Genomic DNA, 24,851 nt, shown 5'->3' with positions numbered 1-24,851 from the left:
GTAGGAAGGGGTTAAATTCTTTCGGATTTTTAAAATTTTAATTTATACACTTGGTTACCATTAAAAATACTAGTAACGCAGTAGTTGTATTAGAATCTAGTGCTCTCTGATAATAAAGAACAGCCCTAGTCTTATATACTGACTACCCAATTCTAGTAAAATTTTTCAAAATTTTCAACTAAATGAACTCAAAATCATGTTTATACATATTTATGAGCGATAAAACTAGGTGTTAACACCAAAATTATTGTTACCTTGGAAAGGACATAAATTGAGAAACAACCAAAAATGTTAGAATTCATTTAAAATGGAATAGAGGAAAATTAAAAGGCAAAGAAAGGAAAATAAAAGCCAAGTGTGGGAAAAATTTACCAAGTTATTTAGAACATATGACACATATTTTTGTAAAAATAATTGAAGATACTTTTGTTTTGGACGATATTTATCAGTTTTAACTAGTTTATTGTAAATTAAAAGGAAGTAAAGTCTTCCGAAAAAGACACGCACTTCTTGATTTAGGTCAGGAAGTTGTCGTCCAGACCAGTTGTAGAGTCTACGAAAAAACTTGAAAAGTTTTCTCAAAAATCAGCTGGAAATCCACGGACCTCAGCATCAAACAGGGTCGCCAAGTGGTAAGACTTATCCTAACCATGAGAGGATCTGTCTCGTACAATGGGGGGCACCGTGCAAATTAGATTATAAGACTAATGAATCAGATCCCCAGAAAGGATAATCTCCTTAAAGATCAAAAATCAGCTTTTAAGACTGATATTACTTAATCCTTGGGATTGACCTTAAAGATTGAGAATTACAAACTCATGAAATTCGATGATATCTAAACTCGAGCTTGAACGAGAAAATATTTTGATCAAAATTACAAACCGATTTGTTTTCTGAAAAACCCATTTTCAATGCGTTAATTACCATTGAACGTAAAATCCTAGGAATTCACTTGGAATTCATTAGGTCACCTGAACCAAATCGGGTGTCAACCGTAAGAACGGTGGTTGCATAGCATGGTCAAAGACAGGACCTTGTGTCAGACCGAAAAATTATAGGGTGATCTTTACTATTGCTCCTACAAAGGATAGTAATTACATCCGACACGATATAGACCATAATCAAAAGCATATCACGGGACATTGCCTTAACAGTTGCTTGTTCAACGCTTTCCTTTACAACCGGACGGTAGTTTACCGAAAGGTAATATACGGAGCAAGTATACTCGACGTGTTGCTTTCCTAATACAAGGTTAGCAAGTGGGTGACACAAAACCACAAGTTTTGAGCTAAAATTTTCAAATCTGAAACCCACAAAACCCACAAAAACAATTTGCAAACACCGGTGAAGGGTTATTCCGGAAAACTTATCTAGGGTAAAAGCTAGATTGTATTTTCGAAAGATTAAATGTTTTCATAAAGATCCAATTTCCTTAAGGATCTAAATTTTCATAGTCATGCGGGACTGTAAATCACAACGTTACTATCATTGTTCATACCGCCGTATAGAAATCACTGATGTACAAAGTGTGAAGAATAAAGAAGTGATTCTAGTATTTTTATTTCAAAACTATATTGCTTGAGGACAAGCAACGCTCAAGTGTGGGAATATTTGATAATGCTAAAAACGAATATATATTTCATAGCATTATCCTTCAAGAAAGACAAGCTTTTAGTTGCAATTGTTCTAATTACAAGTGATATTCGTTTAAATAATAAGACAAAAGACAGATTCGACGACTTGAAGACGCAAATGACCAAAAAGGTCAAAAGTATAAAATACAATCCAAGAGGTTCAAATTATTGATGAGAAACGTCTAAAAGTTACAAGAGTACGAGCCGCAAAACGCAAAGTACAAGATATTAAATAGCACGAAAGGACGTTCGAAAATCCGGAACCGGGACCAGAGTCAACTCTCAACGCGCGATGCAACGGACTGAAAATTACAAGTCAACTATGTGCATAAATATAATATAATATATATAATTACTTAAAATTATATATATATATATTATATTTATTAATAAAAAGTGTCGGCAAACTATTGACCTATGAATGTTAGCTGGAAAATCAGGCCATGCGATCGCAAGGCCTTGCTGCCTTTTACCCATGCGATCGCATGGCAGTAAAGTGCTGGCCACATCTATAAATTCAACAAATTTCGGACGTTTTATTTACATAATTTTTCAATCTCTCTCCCTCTCACGATATATATATATATATATATATATATATATATATATATATATATATATATATATATATATATAATTTATAATTTTAATTTTAATTTAAGATTAATAATAATAAGGTTATGTTAGCGAATGTTGTAAGTGTGTAAGTCGAAATTCCGTCCGTGTAACGCTACGCTATTATTAATCATTGTAAGTTATGTTCAACCTTTTTAAATTAATGTCTCATAGCTTAGTTATTATTATGCTTATTTAAATCGAAGTAATCGTGATGTTGGGCTAAATATTAAGATTGGGTAATTGGGCTTTGGACCATAATTGGGGTTTGGATAAAAGAACGACACCTGTGGAAATTAGACTATGGGCTATTAATGGGATTTATATTAACTAAATGATACCTCGTTAATTTAATATATAGACTTATAATTTGACGTATTTATATATAACCACATACGCTTGACTGGGTACGGTGGGCGGGATATCTATAAATACCAATAATTATTCATTTGACCGAACACAGGGATGGATTAATAATTAATAGACTTGTTGAAACAGGGGTGGATTACATTCAAGGGTAATTGATGTAATTGTTAACAAAGTAGTAAAACCTTGGATTATATGCAGTCGATAACCTGGTGTATTCATTAAACAAAGTATTAAGACCTTGTTACAGTTCGAATCCCCAATTAGTTGGAATATTTGACTTCGGGTATAAGGATAATTTGACGAAGACTCTCGCACTTTATATTTATGACTGACGGACTATTATGGACAAAACCGTATGGACATATCGAATAATCCAGGATAAAGGACAATTAACCCATGGTAATAAACTAAAATCAACACGTCGAACATCATGATTACGGAAGTTTAAATAAGCATAATTCCTTTATTTCATATTTTATCGACCTTTTATTTACTGTCATTTTATTTATTGCACTTTTAATTATCATACTTTTTAATTATCGCAATTTTATTTATCGTACTTTTATTTATCGCACTTTAATTATTGTCATTTACTTTACGCTCTAAATTAAGTTATATTTATTTTTAATATTTTACATTAGGTTTTAACTGCGACTTCAGACATAAAATCGACAAACCGGTCATTAAACGGTAAAAATCCCCTTTTTATAATAATAATAATACTACTTATATATATATATATATATATATATATATATATATATATATATATATATATATATATATATATATATATATATATATATATATATCTTTATACAAATATAGTTTTAAAAAATATAGCGTTAAACTTGGCTAGTTCCCTGTGGACGAACCAGACTTACTAAAAACTACACTACTGTACGATTAGGTACACTGCCTATAAGTGTTGTAGCAAGGTTTAGGTATATCCACTCTATAAATAAATAAATAACTTGTGTAAAATTGTATCGTATTTAATAGTATTTCGCACTAAAAATATAACTATTTCGTATACACCTCTGCACACATCAATATGTTTTAAGTCAATGTGTCATAATTTCAACATTGCACATTCTCTAAATAGTTAAAAGGATTTCTTAGTAAGATTATTCTTAACTTAGGAATATATGCTTAATTGAATGGATTGCATGCTAGTTGTAGGACACTGTGCCTTATTTGTATAATATATGTGTAACTATATATATAAATATATACATTCCTACATACGTGTCATTGATGATGAAACATCGGTTGGATGTGATCATACTATGTTAAGCAAAGAAAACTTGTCCTTAAGTATTCTTTGAAATCGACAAAATCGCCTAAACGCCCTCGATGTGAAGAAATGGACAAGAAACCACTATTCCCTGCTGCACAGTAAACCCACAGCAGACCGCAGAGTAAACCGTAGAAAATCACCAAGGTCAACCTCACGGTCGACCGCAGTTCGACCGCACGAGTACAAACGGGTGTTTAAACCTCATTCATAACTCATTCCGTATCTTCATTCAAAAATCCTTTTTATTTCCCGCTCCTCCACGGCTCAAGATCTCCGACCGCACACCAACGAATCTATTCCTCCTCATCTCTAATCTTCAATCTCAGTAAGATTAATCTATGAATTCTCCTCATTCAATTGTGTTAGTATGATGAATTCTTCAAACATTACTTGAAGAAACCCTAATTCGAAATGGCCACTTAAATTGATGCTAATAATCAATTGTGTTCATGAAAACTTCAAAAACCTTTGAAATCGTGATTAACATTGCATCAATTTAAGATCTTGAATTCTAGGGTTCATCATACAACTAGATTAGGTTTTCATAAGTTAATTGTTCACATGATTCAAACACATTGTCACTAAGGAAGAAGTAATAATGTAGAAATTGGTAACATCAAAACACTTATGTTAATGAAAATCAAGTTTACAATTGTGTATTGATGAAGCTTACATTTAAAATATACGAATCCATGTGAACATTATGAAAACCATTAATAATCTAAAGTACAAACGCATTGTCACCAAAAGAGGGTGAGAATGTGAAGAATGTTAACATCAAAACACTAAGTATTGATGATAACTAAGTTTACAAATCAATGTTTTGTAAGAATATTTTGTGAAAAAATATATTCATATAGTTGCAAACACATTCTTACCAAAAGAGGGTAAGAATGTGAAAAAAAACTAAACACAGGAACAATAGTGTACTCATGATTAGCTAAAGTTTGCAAAACATTGATAAACACAATTGTGTCATTTGTGCGTTCACTTTGACTTAAAGGGTTGTTGTACAGGAAATGGCAAGAACTAAAGACGCATAGTCAAGAGGAAAGAAGGCATATGATCCTTCAAAAACGTTAAATGCCAAACTAAAATACAATGTACAATTCCTGAGTGACAGGAAGTTTGCTGAAGGAAGAAGAGTTGCCCACAGTCAACTACTTGATCTCATGACCGTCTTCACAACACTCATGTTGGAATCTTTTCTTACTATCGATGGTCCAATCAATCCAACCCTCATCTGAGAATTCTACGCAAACTTTACTTTCGAGAATGGAGTGGTCTTTTTCTATCTTCTCAACAAACATCACACATACTCTCTCAAGGACTTTGGTGAAATAATGAGAGTACCATCAGTGGGTGAATAATTCTACAGTCATCATCATGACTTAAGTAACCTTCCACACTTTCTTAACGAAGAGGAAGTTCTTAATCTGTTATGCAAGGAATGCACTCCACGAGAGGAAATTGCCTTAAAAGGTGTGTTGGGAAGACATCTAAAACCCAAGTATGAACTGTGGAGTCATGTGATCAGCTACAACGTGTATTTTAAAGTTGGAAATCAGTCCAATATTCATGCCACTTGGCTTGCCTTGCTATGGTGCCTAGAAAAGAAGAAATCTGTTAATATGGCCTTTCTCATGGCTTCAAAAATGAGCAATCTCATCACTGAAACCACTCGAGGACTTCCTTATGGAATGAACCTTAACAGAATGTTCGAGCACCTTGAAATCACTCATCCTAATTCTCTTCTACCCACTTATGACTACATTAAGGGAGGACTCTCAAAAGCATCATCTTCGAAGAAGAGAAAAAATGATGATGAAGCAAGTCCAAGTGAATCAAGGAGGGCAATTGCAATCTCAGACAGTGATGAGGAAGCAACCACTGATCTCGTGAGCAACTTGGATGTTGGTGGAAAACTTGATCACATTTACAAAAGTTCAATTGAGTGTACAAAGAAACAATCCAAGTTAAAGAAGCTAGGGATATTGAGGTCATTTGCATGTGGATGAAGTGGAAATGCTGATGATGAGAGTGAGTGAGAAACTTGATGTGTGTTAAAAACTTGTTTATTCTTGGTTTGTAATTCGTACTTATTTTGTTTTAGACATTATCGTGGTTGTATGATATTATATGTTTCAAAACCTGTCCACAAACACCACACGGTCGAACCACGGTCAACCGTGATCTCGACCGCAGTATCCCTGGCATTTTTTTTAGTTTTTTATAAATGTGGAACAACTTCCAATGAATGCTATTCCGCTGCATACAATGACCAAATACAATTATAACTAATTGTGTTTGGAAACCCTTGAATAAATCAATCTCCCAAATGTGTGAAATGTCATTTACTTCTCCACCTCCTTTTAAGAAAGGTCATCAAGGATCCTCATGCACACAAAGCAATGAGTTCCTCTAAACCTTTTATATTCTCTAATTCTAAACATCACTCAAATCTGAAAGTTTCTAGAGTCATCAATAAAACCTCAAATGACTTGAAGAAAACATCTTGTAATGACTCAAGACTCATACAAGAAGAATGTGAAGTATTCTTCTATGACTATTCTACTACTCAAAAGGAGTTTGTTAAAGTAGGATGAGAGTCATTTCTCATGCGTGAGACTCATATCTTTCCTACTCTTGTCAAAGAAATATACTCAAACTTTGAATTTTCATCTAATCGCATAGTAAAATTCAAAATGTTTGATCAAGAATATCTCTTGACTCTCAAACAAATCGAGAAAATCCTCAAAGTTCCATCTAGAGGAGTTGAAATTTATACCACTCAAAATCGTATACAACTCCTACCTCGTTTCATTCCACGAAGAGCACTCACTTCTCACTTTCTCGATTCAAATGTCAAACTGAGTACACTTTTTCAAGAGGGCCTTCTAGACAGTGATGTTTGGATTGAATATGAGACTTGGAAGGTAGTCATTCATCACAACATCTTCTTTCAAAAATGTGACGACGACCAACTATCCGTGACTGAACTAGGACTTATGTGGTGCCTAAAGCAGTCAATGCCGGTCAACATTTCCTTCATAATAGCTTCCCGAATGAATGATCTAAAGCAGGATCCTTCACAACCACTTCCTTATGGGGCACGACTCACACGTATTTTCAAGCATCTTGATCAACTTGTTAACTACTCTTCTCCGTGTGATACCTCAAGAAACTCACACAAAGTGACATCCTCGACAACAAGCAACTCATGCAAATGAAGCACATGGCATGTACCATTGTCTTGATCTCTTGCGAGATACTTTGCATGTTGTCTTCAATAAGAGTGTTTGCTCTCTATGTTTGTTTCTTTATTTGTTCCTACCATGTTTGGTATTTGTGTATACACTTCCTCTTAGGAATAAATGGAAAATTTGTGTGTTTTTATGTGTTGTGGTTGCTATTTTTCCATCATGTAGGATTCAAGGGCGAGCATTTGTCTTAGGGCAACCTTAGTTCCATGGATAAGTGATGTTAACACTTTCATGTATGTCCACCATCACTTATGTGTTTGTCATCATCAAAAAGGGGGAGAATGTGGGTTAACATGGGATTATGCTTAATGACTATACTAATCTTAACTCATAACAATAAGTGTTTTGATGATGACATATGCACATAGCTAAAGGTGATGGTAGACATCTTGACATAAATCATTAAGTTCACTAATCCACACTTAATCTAGCAAAATACCAAAAACCAAAGAAATCCTAAAATGCAAAATAGGAAACACGGCTGAACCACAGTCATCCGCAGGTCAGACCGTGGAGACCTGCACCCAGATTTGTGAAATCAGGGATGCACGATCGACTCCACGGCTGACCGTGGGTCGACCGCAGAAACCCACTGTCCAGTTTTGATCGAAAAATGTTTGACCACTTTCGGGAATATATAATTTATAAAATCTGTTCAAACATGCTTAGGATAGTTGCCTCCTTCATTCCCAAAGGAGTTTTGGTCACTAAAACACTAATCTTGGTTAATCACGCCTAATGACACCTTAATGACGATTAAGCCTAGATTAAGGATAACATATAAGTGTTATAGGAAAACATGTACATCTAAATTGTATTCAGACATTCTTAGGATGGTCACCAAGTCCCAACCAAGAGTTTCTCTTTCCTTTTACATGTGTTGGATATTAATGTATGATTATACATTAATCTTGCAAATACCACTTTGCAAGTAAAACTTACTTGTCTTAGTTTAATGCTATGTTATGCTTAATTCTAAGATTATTTTAATGATCTCTTGATAGTCTTAACATGAATATTACTTAACTACTTGATATTAGTACATGTGTTTTATTTGACTAAGTGCTAAGTGCTAAGTGCTAAATGAAAAGTAGTAAGTTAATATGTACATGTATCAATATTGTCATGCTATTTGTCACTAGAGGGAACTAGTGTTTGGTCTACTTCAATATATGCATGTGTTACTTGGATAAATTGTAAAAAGTCATAATCTATTGAACTTAAAGGACAATGAAACATTAACACACATAGGTTTGCTTAAGTCTAAAATTAAGTTTATAATTAAGCTTTAAACTTGATTAACTTGATGTCTTGCAACATGCTTAATTGTTACAACATGCTTAATTCGTCAAGACATCATTAACACACTTAATTAATTACAAACAAGTTCAAATTTGAATACTAGCATGCTTTGTGATTAAAGTGGGTTTGTGTCATCAATGACATGTTGACCACCCAATAGAGATTTAGCAAATGTGTTAATTACAAATAAAGGATTATGACAAAACTGAGATTGCCTCAAATGATTATCATTTCTTGCATTCAAGAATGTTAGACTTTACACATTGGACATGATAAGTCACATTTAAAGCAATCCATCCAAGGTAAATGGACATTTAATGCATATAGTACTTGTATAGGATGTTGGTTATCTTTTGCATGTGTTAAATGAAGTAAAGTGTCCAAAGAGTGATGTACAAAATGGATTTAAACGGTTATACAACGGATATATGTTTTGGACTGAAGCACGTACGGTCGACCCACGGTTGACTATGGGTTAAGCCGCAGACAGGGCTACCTTTTTATCCCTCCATATAAATAGCAAGACTTGGAGAACTTTGAAGACAAGTGATCTCATGCATACTACAACAAAAAATCATCAGAGAATCACAAGAACATAACACTTCTACATATGTTTGTGATTAGCAAGAGAAGTTTTATAATCTCATAAATTATAAAAGGGGTCATTGTAAACTTACTTTCAAATTCATATCTTTGTTGTAACAACCCAACCCTCATTACCGAACACGACACAATTTTTTTTTTTTTGCTGGACATACCATCTGGACGGCGTCCAGCCTTTAATATTGGGACGGCGTCCAAGGATTTGGGACGGCGTCCCAATGAACTAAAACGTACTGATCTGTCTAGTTTTATACGTGTACGAAAAACCCGACTCCCGACACTTTTCAACGAAACCAAATATCACAGCACATCAATATAAGTAAAACTAAGAGATTTCCACAATAAAACCCAAGTTTACATCACCGGGCCCACGACGACCCATTTTACAATTATTTTACAATTTCGTTTAAAAATATAAGTTTCGACCACAAAAGTTTAAATACCAAACGACACCTAGAGCATGGTGTTTGGGGTTAAACTACCCAAATCTTGGCCGAACTTTCCATAAAGTTAAAACCCCCGAGGTGCCACTAGTCCAAGCGAATACCTTTTCCTTTATCCAAGCCGGATCCTAAAAAGGTAAACAACGAGAGGGTAAGCTTACGCTTAGTGAATGCAACAATTATACATATACATATATAACACACCTACTTACAAGCACTTACACAAATACCTCATACACGCTAGCAATTTACAAAGCATACCATCGCAAGTATAACTCTAAACTCTTCAAGATCACAAGCTAGCACATCAATAACATATATATATACTACAACACAACGTGTAATTATGGTTAACCAATAACACAAGGGAATAGTACTTCGAATTTCCCATCAGTGTTCGTAACAACCGTTAGTGTACAACGACATATATCACTAACCCCTAGGCGACACAGACAACTAAATATCCGTTCAAGCAATCGTTAGTGTACAATGAAATATATCACTAACTCTTGGGCAATTTGGACAACGAAATGTCCATCATTAGTGTACAACGAAATATATCACTAACTCTCGGTGGTATAGACACGTATACCCGGCCTCAATCCCCGCCCTACAAATAGATACATTATATACACACATGTATAATCATTCTACTCACCTTGTCGTCTAGGCGAGATTTCCAATAACAACTTGAATACTTCAAAGCGAGTCACCTAACACAATTAACTCCCAATTAATACACATAACAAATTGGACTTTCCACCAACTAGTCTAACTAGTGCATTTATGGCCCAAATGGGTATTTATGACCCATTTGCCCTAAAATCACCAACTCAAGGTCCAACTCCCCAACTAATCACTAAAAGCTAGTGATTAAGGTTCTAAGACTTCCAACAACGCATAACTAGGGTGTTTTCGTACCCAATTTAACCTGCTAGGTCAAACTCACCCATTTGACCCATTTTAAGTCAACTATGAACCCTAACAACACTTTTCACTAACAACACAAGTGAGCTAGTGATTTATTAAACCTTTAAGACTCATTAACACCAATTATGACTTTGAAACCCTAGGTTAGTAAATCTTTAGACTTACATGAACCGTCTTTAACCAAAATCCCCAAAATCACCACATATGGGTTTTATGTTCAACCCTAACCCAAACCCTAACCATTTAACACTAATTAAGTAAGAAAATGGAGATTAGGACTTACCACTACTATCACCGTGTAGCTAGCAACTAGATGAACAACTTTAACACACGAGGTAAGACCCGAAAATAGCTTCTTCCTCCTTTGCTTGAGCTCTCTCACTCTAGGAATCACCCTCTTTCTCTATAATGAAGTGAAGAAGATGAGGTTGGTGTAAGTGGAGTAATGGCTACACCAAAACTGATCTAAAAGGCCTTAAACTCGTTCCATTGTGAAAGTACCAAAATACCCTTCTTAAAATATCAAAAACCAACAGCTGGCCCGCTAGTTGTTCTGGACGGCGTCCCAAAATCTGGACGGCGTCCAGCCTTTTGAACTTGGACGGCATCCCAAGCCTTTGGACGGCGTCCCACGTGCTGAACCAAAACAGGATGTTACAACTCTCCCCCACTTGAACCGGATTGCATCCTCGCAATCCACGCCGCATGACACACAGGAAGATAAACCAATACAAACTCTTCGAGTTCCCACGTAAACTCGGAACCTTTACTACGACGCCATTGGACTTTAAAAGTTCTTACCTCTTTGTTACGCAACATTTTCACCTTTTCATAAAGTATAGCAATCGGCTCTTCGACATACTCCAACTTGTTGTTTAACTCGATCTCATCTAGTGGCATCCATGAAGAATCATCCGCAAGACACTTACAGAGATGGGAAACATGAAATGTATTATGGATCCTCGCAAGCTCTTCGGGTAATTCCAACCGATAAGCAACTTCACCAACACGAGCCAAAATCTTAAATGGCCCAATAAACCGATGAGCTAACTTTCCCCGTTTTCGAAACCGAATAATACCTTTCCACGGTGAAACCTTAAGCATCACCATGTCACCTTCTTGAAACTCGATCGGTCGCCTACGTTTATTGACATAAGACTTTTTTCTATCTTGCGCCGCCTTTAAACGAGCCCGAATCGTTTCAATTTTGCTATTTGTCTCCAATACCAAGTCGGTGCTCCCGACTTCCCTTTGACCCACATCACCCCAACAAATCGGGGTTCAACACCTCCTACTGTATAACATCTCATATGGTGGCATTCCAATACTAGAGTGAAAACTATTATTGTACGAGAATTCCACCAATGGCAAATGTTCGTCCCAACTACCGCCAAAATCAATAATACACGCACGTAACATATCCTCCAATGTTTGATTCGTACGTTCGGTTTGACCATCCGTTTGAGGATGATACACCGTACTCATATTCACCCTCGTACCCATGTCTTCATGAAACTTCTTCCAAAATCGAGAAGTAAAACGCGTGTCCCGATCCGAAACAATAGAAGTGGGAACGCCATGTCTCGATATCACTTCCTTAATGAATATCTTCGCGAGCGCCTCCGACGAAATTGCTTCTTTAATAGGAAGAAACAACGCACTCTTCGTCAATCTATCGACAATCACCCAAATAGTGTCAAATTGGGTTCTTGCTGTTTTTGGCAACTTGGTAATAAAATCCATGGTAATGTGCTCCCACTTCCACATCGGAATTTCAAGAGGTTGACTTACCATACGGCTTTTGGTGTTTGGATTTAACTTGCAAACACGTGACGCATTGCTCAACATACTTAACAACGTCGCGTTTCATGCCCGGCCACCCAATAATCTTTCTTCAAATCATGGTACATCTTTGTTGCACCCGAATGTATGGAATACTTAGACTTGTGCGCCTCATCAAGAAGCACCTTTCGGAAATCACCCATCTTAGGCAACCACACTCTTTCTTGAAAAGACAATAAACCACGCGAACCCATCGTAATGAATTCCGATTGCCCCACAATTCGTTCCGCATGCTTGTTGTGAACGTAAGCCTCTATTTGAATCACACCAAGTTTTTCAAGAAAATCGTTAGTAATAATCATACGTAACAATCCCAATCGTAACGCCGGGTGGTGACTCTTTCGGCTTAACACATCCGCGACCACATTCGCTTTGCCCGAATGATAAAGTATCTCACAATCATAATCCTTCACCACATCCATCCATCTACGTTGACGATAATTCAAATCCCGACGATAATTCAAATCCCGTTGATCAAAAAGATGTTTCAAACTCTTGTGATCCAAATAAATCGTACACTTGACACCATACAAGTAATGGCACCAAATTTTCAAAGCATGGACCACCGCCGCTAATTCGAGATCATGAGTCGGGTATCTCTTTTCATGTTCCTTTAATTGGCGAGTGGCGTAAGCGATGACTTTACCTCGTTGCATTAGAACACACCCGAGCCCATTCAAAGAAGCATCACAATAGACCGTCATATCATCTGCACCATCCGGCAATACTAAGACCGGAGCTTTACACAATTTCTCTTTTAACAATTGAAAAGCAATTTCTTTTTCGTTCTCCCAATTGAATCTCGTATTCTTCCTTGTCAACTTAGTTAATGGCGAAGCAATATTGGAAAAGTCTTGGATAAACTGACGATAATAACCGGCCAATCCGAGAAAACTTCAGATTTCCGTAGGCGTAGTCGGTTGTCCCCAATTCTTCACCGTTTCTATCTTCCCCGGATCTACTTGAATACCATCCTTGTTCACAATATGGCCAAGGAATTGAACCTCCCTTAGCCAAAATTCACATTTTGAGTACTTAGCATATAACTTCTGTTTTCTCAAAGTCTTCAACACTTCGCGCAAATGATGTTCGTGTTCCTTCATACTCCTAGAATATACAAGAATATCGTCAATGAACACAATTACCGACTTGTCCAACATAGGTTGGCATACTCGGTTCATAAGATCCATGAATGCCGCCGGTGCATTCGTAAGACCAAAAGGCATAACCACAAATTCAAAATGCCCGTAACGCGTTCGAAAGGCCGTTTTCTCAATATCTTCCTCAAGGACCCGCATTTGGTGATAACCGGACCGTAGGTCAATTTTTGAGAAATACGTCGCACCTTGGAGTTGGTCAAATAAATCGTCAATCCTAGGCAATGGATAACGATTCTTGATCGTCACCTTGTTCAACTCCCGATAGTCGATACACATCCGCATACTTCCATCCTTCTTTTTCACGAATAAAACTGGGGCACCCCATGGCGAAGCACTCGGTCGAATAAAACCCTTCTCAAGTAACTCTTGGGTTTGATTTAACAAATCTTGCATTTTCGTCGGTGCTAAACGATAAGGAGTTTTAGCAATGGGAGTAGCTCCCGGAATCAACTCAATGCGAAATTCAACTTGTCTTTCCGCCGGAACACCCGGTAACTCATCCGGAAAAACATCCTCAAACTCACTTACCACCGGTATTTCACGAATGGATGGTGGCTCATCACGAGTATTAACAACATGGGCAAGAAAAGCCATGCCACCACTAATTAGGAAACGACGTGCCCGTGCAAAAGTGCATATCGGCACAAGTCTTCTACGCTTATTGCCATGAATAATTAACTCTCCCCCACTTGGGGCCTTCACACGAATAGACTTTTCATGGCATGCAATATCGGCTCTATTATGATCGAGCCAATCCATACCAACAACAATGTCGAAATCACCAAAGTCATCGGGATGAGGTCAATTTTAAAGTTTTCGGCACCAAACACAACATTACAATTTTTACACACATCAACCACTAGCACCGTCTTGCTATCCGCTATTTCGACTTCTACCGGACGACTTAACTTAGCTAACGGTTTATTAAGTTTAGGCACAAATTTTGGAGACACAAACGACAAATTTGCACCGCTATCAAATAGAATCCTCGCCGGATTAGAGTTAACCATGAAAGTACCTGAGACGACTTCATTGGATTGCTTAGCTTCATCATTGGTCATCAAATAATTACGTCCCCTTGCTGACCCCGTCGCCTTCTCTATTCTCTTAACTTGATCATTTCGGAGTTGCGGGACACTCCGACTTTCGGTGCCCTTCTTGTTGACAATTAAAACATGTGATCACATTAGTACGCGGTTTTGGGCAATCACGAGAGTAGTGACCTTTTTGCCCATAATTGTAACATGTGGTCATGTGAACACTAGGAGCACCTTTCTTCACACTACCAACACTTTCGAATACTCCTTTACTCTTCTTGTTCGAAAAACTAGAAGCTTCAAACTTTCTTTTACTTGGCGCATAACTAACCGGACTCGGAGCTTGCGCTTCAAACCCCTTCGCCACCGCCAAAATCTTTGCAAAAGTCTCAACTTGACCAATACTAATTTTACCCTTTAAATCGTCTCTAAGGGTCGCATGAAAGTCTTCCATTAACAATTGATCATTCCCCACATACTCGGGGCAAAAACGCGCCTTGGCGAGAAAATTGGTTTTGAGAGTGTTTAGGTCCAAAGACCCTTGACGCATGTTCCTTAACTCGTTGCGCAATTTGGAAAGATCCGCTTGCGTACGATATTCAAGGAAAAACTCCTTCTTGAAATCCGCCCAAGATAAACCTACAAAGGCCGCATCACCCACCATATCAATCTTACCATCGAGCCAATCTTTAGCATGGCCCCTTAACAAACTAGTAGCAAGCCTTGTTTTCTTTTCAGGAGGGCACTCGGTCGTGCGAAAACAACCTTCAACATCGGAAATCCAAGCCGCACTCTTCATGGGGTCGGGATCCCCGTGAAAGTGAGGAGGCTTAGTCGCCAAGAAGTTCTTATAGCTAAACTCCAACTCGCCCACATTTTGAGGTCTAGGAAACCTCCTTTCAACTTCTTCTTTAACGGCATTAGTCATTCGTTCTTGAATCATATCAACAATTTGTTCCGAAACCGACTCTTCGAATATTTGTTTAACCCTTCGTGATAAAACCGAAACATAGTTTTCTAAAGCGGTCTCAATCTTGGTAGTCATCTCATCTTCCTCCACATGAGAGGGACCACCATTGCCATTCGTATTCGTTCCATTTCTCGTCTTTATTCTAAAGATTAAAAACGGAACTAATACACATATATACCTATGTATATGACCGCACGCACAACCCACATCTAGCTCAATGCTTGTCGCACGTCCTTGCTTGACTTGACTTGCAACCGTAATAGTGGTCGTGACTCACTATTATGCTCATATGCCGTACCACGCTCAAACGTATCACAATCATCTTGCTCGATGTTCAAAACAATAACACCTGATTAGTAACATCATAATATAGCATAGTTAGTCCGCCTATGCATCAAAGAACAAATCAAACCCCGCACCGACCCGTAGTCCTATAAGTCCCGCATATAATTCCACAACACGAAAGTCTAAGTCTAGGCGCCTATCTCAAGTCACCTAAATCCCTTAGACCATGCTCTGATACCACTTGTAACAACCCAACCCTCATTACCAAAAACACGACACAAAATTTTTTTTTTTTGCTGGACAGACCATCTGGACGGCGTCTAGAATTCTAGACGGCGTCCAGCCTTTAATACTGGGACGGCATCCAAGGATTTGGGACGGCGTCCCAATGAAGTAAAACGTACTGATCTGTCTAGTTTTACACGTGTACGAAAAACCCGACTCCCGACACTTTTCAACGAAACCAAATATCACAGCACATCAATATAAGTAAAACTAAGAGATTTTCACAATAAAACCCAAGTTTACATCACCGGGCCCACAATGACCCGTTTTACAATTTCGTTTAAAAATATAAGTTTCGACCACAAAAGTTTAAATACCAAACGACACCTAGAGCAAGGTGTTTGGGGTTAAACTACCAAAATCTAGGCCGAACTTTCCATAAAGCTAAAACCCCCGAGGTGCCACTAGTCCAAGCGAATACCTTTTCCTTTATCCAAGCCGGATCCTATAAAGGTAAACAACGAGAGGGTAAGCTTACGCTTAGTGAATGCAACAATTATACATATACATATATAACACACCTACTTGCAAGCACTTACACAAATACCTCATACACGCTAGCAATTTACAAAGCATACCATCGCAAGTATAACTCTAAACTCTTCAAGATCACAAGCTAGCACATCAATAGCATATATATATATACTACAACACAACGTGTAATTATGGTTAACCAATAACACAAGGGAATGGTACTTCGAATTTCCCATCGGTGTTCGTAACAACCGTTAGTGTACAACGACATATATCACTAACCCCTAGGCGACACGGACAACGAAATATCCGTTCAAGTAATCGTTAGCGTACAACGAAATATATCACTAACTCTTAGGTAATTTGGACAACGAAATGTCCATCGTTAGTGTACAACGAAATATATCACTAACTCTCGGTGGTATAGACACGTATACCCGGCCCCAACCCCCGCCCTACAAATAGATACATTATATACACACATGTATAATCATTCCACTCACTTTGTCGTCTAGGCGAGATTTCCAATAACAACTTGAATTCTTCAAAGTGAGTCACCTAACACAATTAACTCTCAATTAATACACATAACAAATTGGACTTTTCACCAACTAGTCTAACTAGTGCATTTATGGCCCAAATGGGTATTTATGACCCATTTGTCCTAAAATCACCAACTCAAGGTCCAACTCCCCAACTAATCACTAAAAGCTAGTGATTAAGGTTCTAAGACTTCCAACAACGCATAACTAGGGTGTTTTCATACCCAATTTAACCCGCTAGGTCAAACTCTCCCATTTGACCCATTTCAAGTCAACTATGAACTGTGACGACCCGGAAATTTCCGATCAAATTTAAACTTTAATCTTTATATTATTCCGACACGATAAGCAAAGTTTGTTAAGTTAAATCTCAAGAATTTTAAACTGTGTTCATACATTCATTATAACCTCGACCAAATTCCGACAATTCACGAACCATTATATATAAATATATATGTATATGTATGTATATATATATATATATATATATATATATATATATATATATATATATATATATATATATATATATATATATATATATATATATATATATTATAACTTGAGAATATTAATAAGGTATTAAACGTATAATACTTTACACGAACGTATTTGTTTCAATATGATTTTCGACGAAATTAAAAAAAAATATATATTAAATGATTGAATTATCAGAAACATTGAATTATGATTACAAGTCTCTGTTGAGAGGTCCACTATGATTTGAGAAAATCTATTCCTCTTAACGATATTCAGAATAATTTGTAAAGCTATTTATAAATAAAAATATAAAGTGTCATTTAAGAAAGTTAGACAAAAGTTAGTGGAGAATTGGTTTCCATAATATTCTATTAATCTATTTTAAAACGTACAAAGACGTTTTCAGTTTAAAAAGAACTTTATTATTAAAACGTATATAACTTTTATAAATATCTAGAATCACTTTTGACAACTCATTACTTAACCAGTATAATAAATATAACGATATTTATATTTTATTTCATTAAATATATATAACGATTTAAATTAATATTATATATATTTATACGCGTATTATACATACATAGTTTTTATACTTTTACTATACTTTAACTTTACCTTGACTTTACTTTTACTTTACTTTAACTTTAATAATTCACTTTAATAATTCATACTTTAATAATTCACTTTAATAATTCATACTTTAATAATTCACTTTAATAATTCATACTTTAATAATTCACTTTAATAATTCATACTTTAATAATTCACTTTAATAATTCATACTTTAATAATTCACTTTAATAATTCATACTTTAATAATTCACTTTAATAATTCATACTTTAATAATTCACTTTAATAATTCATACTTTAATAATTCACTTTAATAATTCAAAAATCTATTATAAATAGAATTCAATAGGTTTCATTATTTCATAGAAACTTGAAAATATATTTCTCTAAACTCTCTCAATCAATTTATATATATATATATATATATATATATATATATATATATATATATATATATATATATATATATATATATATATATATATATTTGCTCTGTATTATTTCAAGATATTATTAGTATACATAAAATATTACGACAGAGTGCTGTCCGGGTGATTTCAAAATAGTTTTTTTGAATGAGTCGAAGCTAAGGAAATTATGGGTTATAGCTATGGAGGTGATGGGTATGGTTCATGGGTATGCTCGTGAGGTCAATCTTGTGTTTATCATCTCCGTTGCGTCTACGTACTTTCCTGCAATATTGAATCTCAATGTTGATACGTTCGTGAATCCGAGGCCAACCTTGCACTTGTTAAATGACGTTATATGTATTTTTACTATGAAATACAGTTGTGAGTTTCATTTGCTCCCTTTTATATATATTTTTGGGACTGAGAATACATGCGCTGTTTTTATAAATGTTTTACGAAATAGGCACAAGTACTAAAACCAATTCTACGTGGGTTTAAACCAGAAATATACCCTTAGCTTGGTAACATTAAACTACTTGTCTATGTACGGTAGGCGCGAATCCTAAAGATAGATCTATTGGGACTGACAAACCCCATCCTGACTATGGGATGCTTTAGTACTTCGAGGTTATTTTAAACACACCTGATCTGGTGTACTTCAGAGGGTAAAACATGAACGTTAAGGCTTGTTACCGGGTGCCTACAACTTATAGAATACTTTTATACACTTGCGAGTGTACATATATTTATAAACGGAAATCTTATGGTCTATTAATATGTTGAAATGATTGTTATGATAAACCTATGAACTCACCAACCTTTTGGTTGACACTTTAAAGCATGTTTATTCTCAGGTATTAAAGAAATCTTCCGCTGTGCATTAGCTCATTTTAAGGATATTACTTGGAGTCATTCATGGCATATTTTGAAAGACGTTGCATTCGAGTTATTGAGTTCATCAAGATTATTATTAAGCCAATTATAGTTGGATGTATTATGAAATGGTGTGCAAGCCGTCAACTTTCGTTGTAAAGAAAGTTTGTCTTTTAAAAATGAATGCAATGTTTGTAAAATGTATCATATAGAGGTCAAATACCTCGCGATGTAATCAACTATTGTGAATCGTTTATAATGTATATGAACGGTTCCTTTCAGTTGGTATCAGAGCGGTGATCTTAGCGAACCAGGTCTGCATTAGTGTGTCTAACTGATAGTCGTTAGGATGCATTAGTGAGTCTGGACTTCGACCGTGTCTGCATGTCAAAAGTTTTGCTCATCATTTTTGTCGGAAATTATCTGCTTATCATTCTTAGTCTAGACACATCTTATTGCATTGATTGCATGAATAGTGTATAGACAAAATTCATATCTTAGCGTATCTGCTAATTCATATATTAGCGTATCTGTTACTGTAAACTTTGCCTGACATATTCCGTAAATTCCTCCGTAATCTACGAAACCTTTTGCTCTATATAATTAGAATACCACCCGATAGCCGAAAAATCATTTCATATAGAAAAATTCTTTATTCAATCGTACGAAATGGAATTCGTCATTAGTTCAAGTCCCTCGGATTCCGAAATGGAATCCCACTCAAGTTCCGAAAGCAGTGTGACCGGAATGGATCAACCAATTAGTCATCATCTATTCTAGATGAATTGGGGATGGGTTCGTAGCCTCCTTAATCATTGGAGACAAGAAGAAGGTGTTCCCTTCCATCCGTCACATTGCCCTCTTGGCGAAGAACCTGAAGCACTTACCGGCGAACCTATCCGAAACACCATTTTCTCTCTTATTTCTAGAGTATCTTGTCACGATTACATACTACACCAAATTCTAGATTTTATTTATCCGCTCGTCCGAACCGATAATCACCCCGGTGTAATAGAAGAAGTCAACGAGCTTCGCGCTCGGGTAGTAGCTTTGGAGAATATCGTGCAAAGTTTATAAATGCCAGCAGCAGCACCAGCAGCATAAACAGTACCACCATCAGCAACACCAACAGTACCATCACCACCACCAACAACAACATCCACATCCCACACCGCAACATTACAATCTGTATCTCAAACATCAACGTCATTCGCCCTGTAAATATCCTGGAATATCAACAACAACAAACGATGAAGTATTAATTCATAAACTTCATTGAAGAGATATCTCTGCGGCAGTTATGTAATCTCCAAAATCTTAGAGATTATTTAATTCTGACCGTAAATCGGATGAGTGAACGGAGATGGTAGAGTAGAAACTTTGATCGAAAATGGTGTACGATTTACAAGCTAGAATTGTTTTACCAACAGCATCAACAGGACCGTAGCATCATCAACACAGTCAGTGCCGTCAGTATCGTCAGAATCAACAACACATGTAACATCACAAACTCTGTCAGTTCAAGAATCATTGTGGACATCATTACGAATCAACAATAAATATATTGTATCAACGAGTTATGAAGTATTAACTCATTTCCAATCGAAAGATTTATATGTATATTTTATATGTATAAAATTTTAAACCATAATAAATCTTCCCGTACTAAGCTATTATGTGTGAATCTTAACTACTCAGTTAATTCATATTACAAATATGCAATGATGTACGTCCTTCGTCCGCAACTTAACCATCGTTAATTACAATCTCTGTCTCAATTCAATAAAAATCCAATTCATAATAAATCAAGTGTATTATTCGAATATATGTTTGATTTTACACTTTCATCATCTATGTACTCGAAACTTTTCAAATAACATCATTCGTACCTTGCGAAGTTCACAAGAATTTCACGAAAACTAACAAATAACAAAGTAATGATTCATAATTTCAATATTATTGAAGAAATACTTATGCAATTTATAAAGTTTTAGGGATTACTCAATTCTAGTTCCAACCATAAAACAAATGAGTTTAATTTAATATTAACTCATTAAATCCATATTACATCTAAAGAAAATATACACATATATTTTCATAAAGACTGTAATAAACTTCTTTTGTACAAAATATTAATTGTGAAAATTTTTTTAACGGGTAGGTAATACCCGAGAGATATATAAATTCACAATTAATATATTACATTTTTTGAAACTGATTCAGGAATCATCAACTATACTCCCTACTTTCACAACAATATCCATTCTTTCATATAAATCAAAACAATCATACTCATTCAAATTCAATTACATATTCTGATTTTGAAATCGCATAATTCAATTGGAAATATAACTAGTATCATCACTCTTAGATTCCTATATCTTTCAAAGCTATACTTTGACTTCAAAACTGTGTTAGAACATCATATGTATTAACGATTACAATATGTGCTCAAACCCTTTGAAATTCCTGAAGACACTTCAACTAAGGAACAATCGAGATGATGATCCAACCACATGTTACCCACAGTTATACACCTGAAAAACTCTCAAAACCCAAGTCATAGTTCGACACGTATCCGTGTTAGACCCTTTGGCATTTACTAGCTAAAATAACTTTTCAATTCCGTTTCAAAATAGACAGTTTTGTCACAGCTCCAGCAAGTCAACTTCGACTTCTCAATCAAAACAGTCTTATTATAACCTCGATAGATACGTTGCCCTTTCGCCAACGTTACTGGGGAATCGTTTATATTCACCACATTAGCAATAAACTTACCAACAACTTCACTGATCGTTGACTTTCCAAAAAAAAAAAATCATTATAATTATCGAAACCCTATCATATACTCATTCGTACCTTATAACAAGAATTGCCATACTAATTATTGAGAATCAGCAATCAGTATTTTGAAACCTCGCAGCATGTCTACATCAACAATTACATATACACACAAAGTCTACCTCCAAGACTTACATTCTTTGAATGAGAAATTTCTGAAAAACACCCTAAACTACGAACCAGTTCTTGAAATTTTGAAAAATGCTGATGAAGCAGCAAAAACTGTAAATGACCTTAACAGTAAAAAGTTGGATGATAAAGGATAGTATATTGGCAAAGCTCAGAAAAAGAGAAGCTTTGGAACTGGAAAACGGATTGAGCAAAGTATGAAGGAGGCTGTGGACAAATCACAAAGGCTGAACCTGTCTTCAAAGAATCCAAATAATTCAGTACTTACTGAAGTCATTAATGAATACCTTGCTCCTGACTCTAAACCCCTGCGGACAATATCCTTCATCATCCTCTGATATTAGACATTCTAAGATATCATCGTATCTTTCATTATAAATATCATCCATACTTCTGAAGATATTTTTATAATTATTCTTATCTAAAATCATTTACCTCTTCGCGCTATCTGTATTATATCATAAAAGAAATTATTTTAGTTTCTAAATTCTGAAACATTCGAGTTTAAAATAAGAATATTCTTGAAGAAGTGTTGGGAGCTGAAGCATGAGTTAGTATAATATAATGACACTTGATCAACGTGATTATATTATAGTAATTCATGCTGAGTTTCTAAATGGAACATGATGATTCACAGATCATAACGTCATCATGTGCTATGTTACACGACTCTTGTATTCTCTTTGATCTCTAAATATCAAGAAAATATTTCTTGATGATTCGGCCTTTTTCTTGGTATTCTGGTAATTTGACAAGTCAAGATCATGCCATTACAATTTCCTTCCTAGAACATTAACAATGTTCATTCCGAAATTTATATCTGCGAATTCTGGACCATTACAAGCGGTGCTTAATCGCAAGAAGAAGAAACGAAAGGACAAAGCTCCGAACTAGAAATGGGAGTATAAATCATAGCAAATAGAAGAAAGCATTAACTGTGGATGACAATGATTATAGAAGAAGCAAGGACTTTGAAATATAAGGGAAGATATAAAACCCAACAACAACCCAGAAATCACAAACCGTATATATCAATGTATATAGCAATATAAAGACACGGGAGAACTAAAAACACTATAAAACCAAGAGTATAGTAGAAGCAAATAGATTCTTCCGGAGGCAGATGAAAAAGAAGAGCGACAGATATGAAAGTGAGGAGTATATCAAGAATCAGCACTGGATGAAGCATATTGACAAATACTTTAAAATATGAGTTGAGAAGGTGTGAGTTGTAAGAAAACAAATGAGGTGGATTTATAGGGAAATATCCGACAGAGAAATCAAAATGGATTATCGCATTAATTCGAAGAGGATCATAATTTCCTTAATCGCCGAATAATCAAATCCAATATAGATTACAAAGATTTTCTTTTCGGAGATCAATCGTGATGACGTCAAAAGATACGACGAATCACTATTATCTTATTTCATTCATTTACGATAACTTCACTCACACGCTTCGAGTAATCGAATTATTTTATCCATGCTTCTTGAACATGATAAAACTCTATAATCGTTATAATAACATTCTCATTGTTAGTCATGATGACCTCTATCAAATTTCGGGGACGAAATTTCTTTAACGGGTAGGTACTGTGACGACCCGGAAATTTCCGATCAAATTTAAACTTTAATCTTTATATTATTCCAACACGATAAGCAAAGTTTGTTAAGTTAAATCTCAAGAATTTTAAACTGTGTTCATACATTCATTATAACCTCGACCAAATTCCGACAATTCACGAACCATTATATATAAATAGATATGTATATGTATATATATATATATATATATATATATATATATATATATATATATATATATATATATATATATATTATAACTTGAGAATATTAATAATGTATTAAACGTATAATACTTTACACGAACGTATTTGTTTCAATATGATTTTCGACGAAATTAAAAAAAATATATATTAAATGATTGAATTATCAGAAACATTGAATTATGATTATAAGTCTCTGTTGAGAGGTCCACTATGATTTGAGAAAATCTATTCCTCTTAACGATATTCAGAATAATTTGTAAAGCTATTTATAAATAAAAATATAAAGTTTCATTTACGAAAGTTAGACAAAAGTTAGTGGAGAATTGGTTTCCATAATATTCTATTAATCTATTTTCAAACGTACAAAGACGTTTTCAGTTTAAAAAGAACTTTATTATTAAAACGTATATAACTTTTATAAATATCTAGAATCACTTTTGACAACTCATTACTTAACCAGTATAATAAATATAACGATATTTATATTTTATTTCATTAAATATATATAACGATTTAAATTAATATTATATATATTTATACGCGTATTATACATACATGGTTTTTATAATTTTACTATACTTTAACTTTACCTTGACTTTACTTTTACTTTACTTTAACTTTAATAATTCACTTTAATAATTCATACTTTAATAATTCACTTTAATAATTCATACTTTAATAATTCACTTTAATAATTCAT

This window comes from Rutidosis leptorrhynchoides, chromosome 8 (genome assembly GCF_046630445.1).
Source record: "Rutidosis leptorrhynchoides isolate AG116_Rl617_1_P2 chromosome 8, CSIRO_AGI_Rlap_v1, whole genome shotgun sequence".
NCBI lineage: Eukaryota > Viridiplantae > Streptophyta > Magnoliopsida > Asterales > Asteraceae > Rutidosis > Rutidosis leptorrhynchoides.
Note: the sequence above shows the minus strand (reverse complement) of the source record.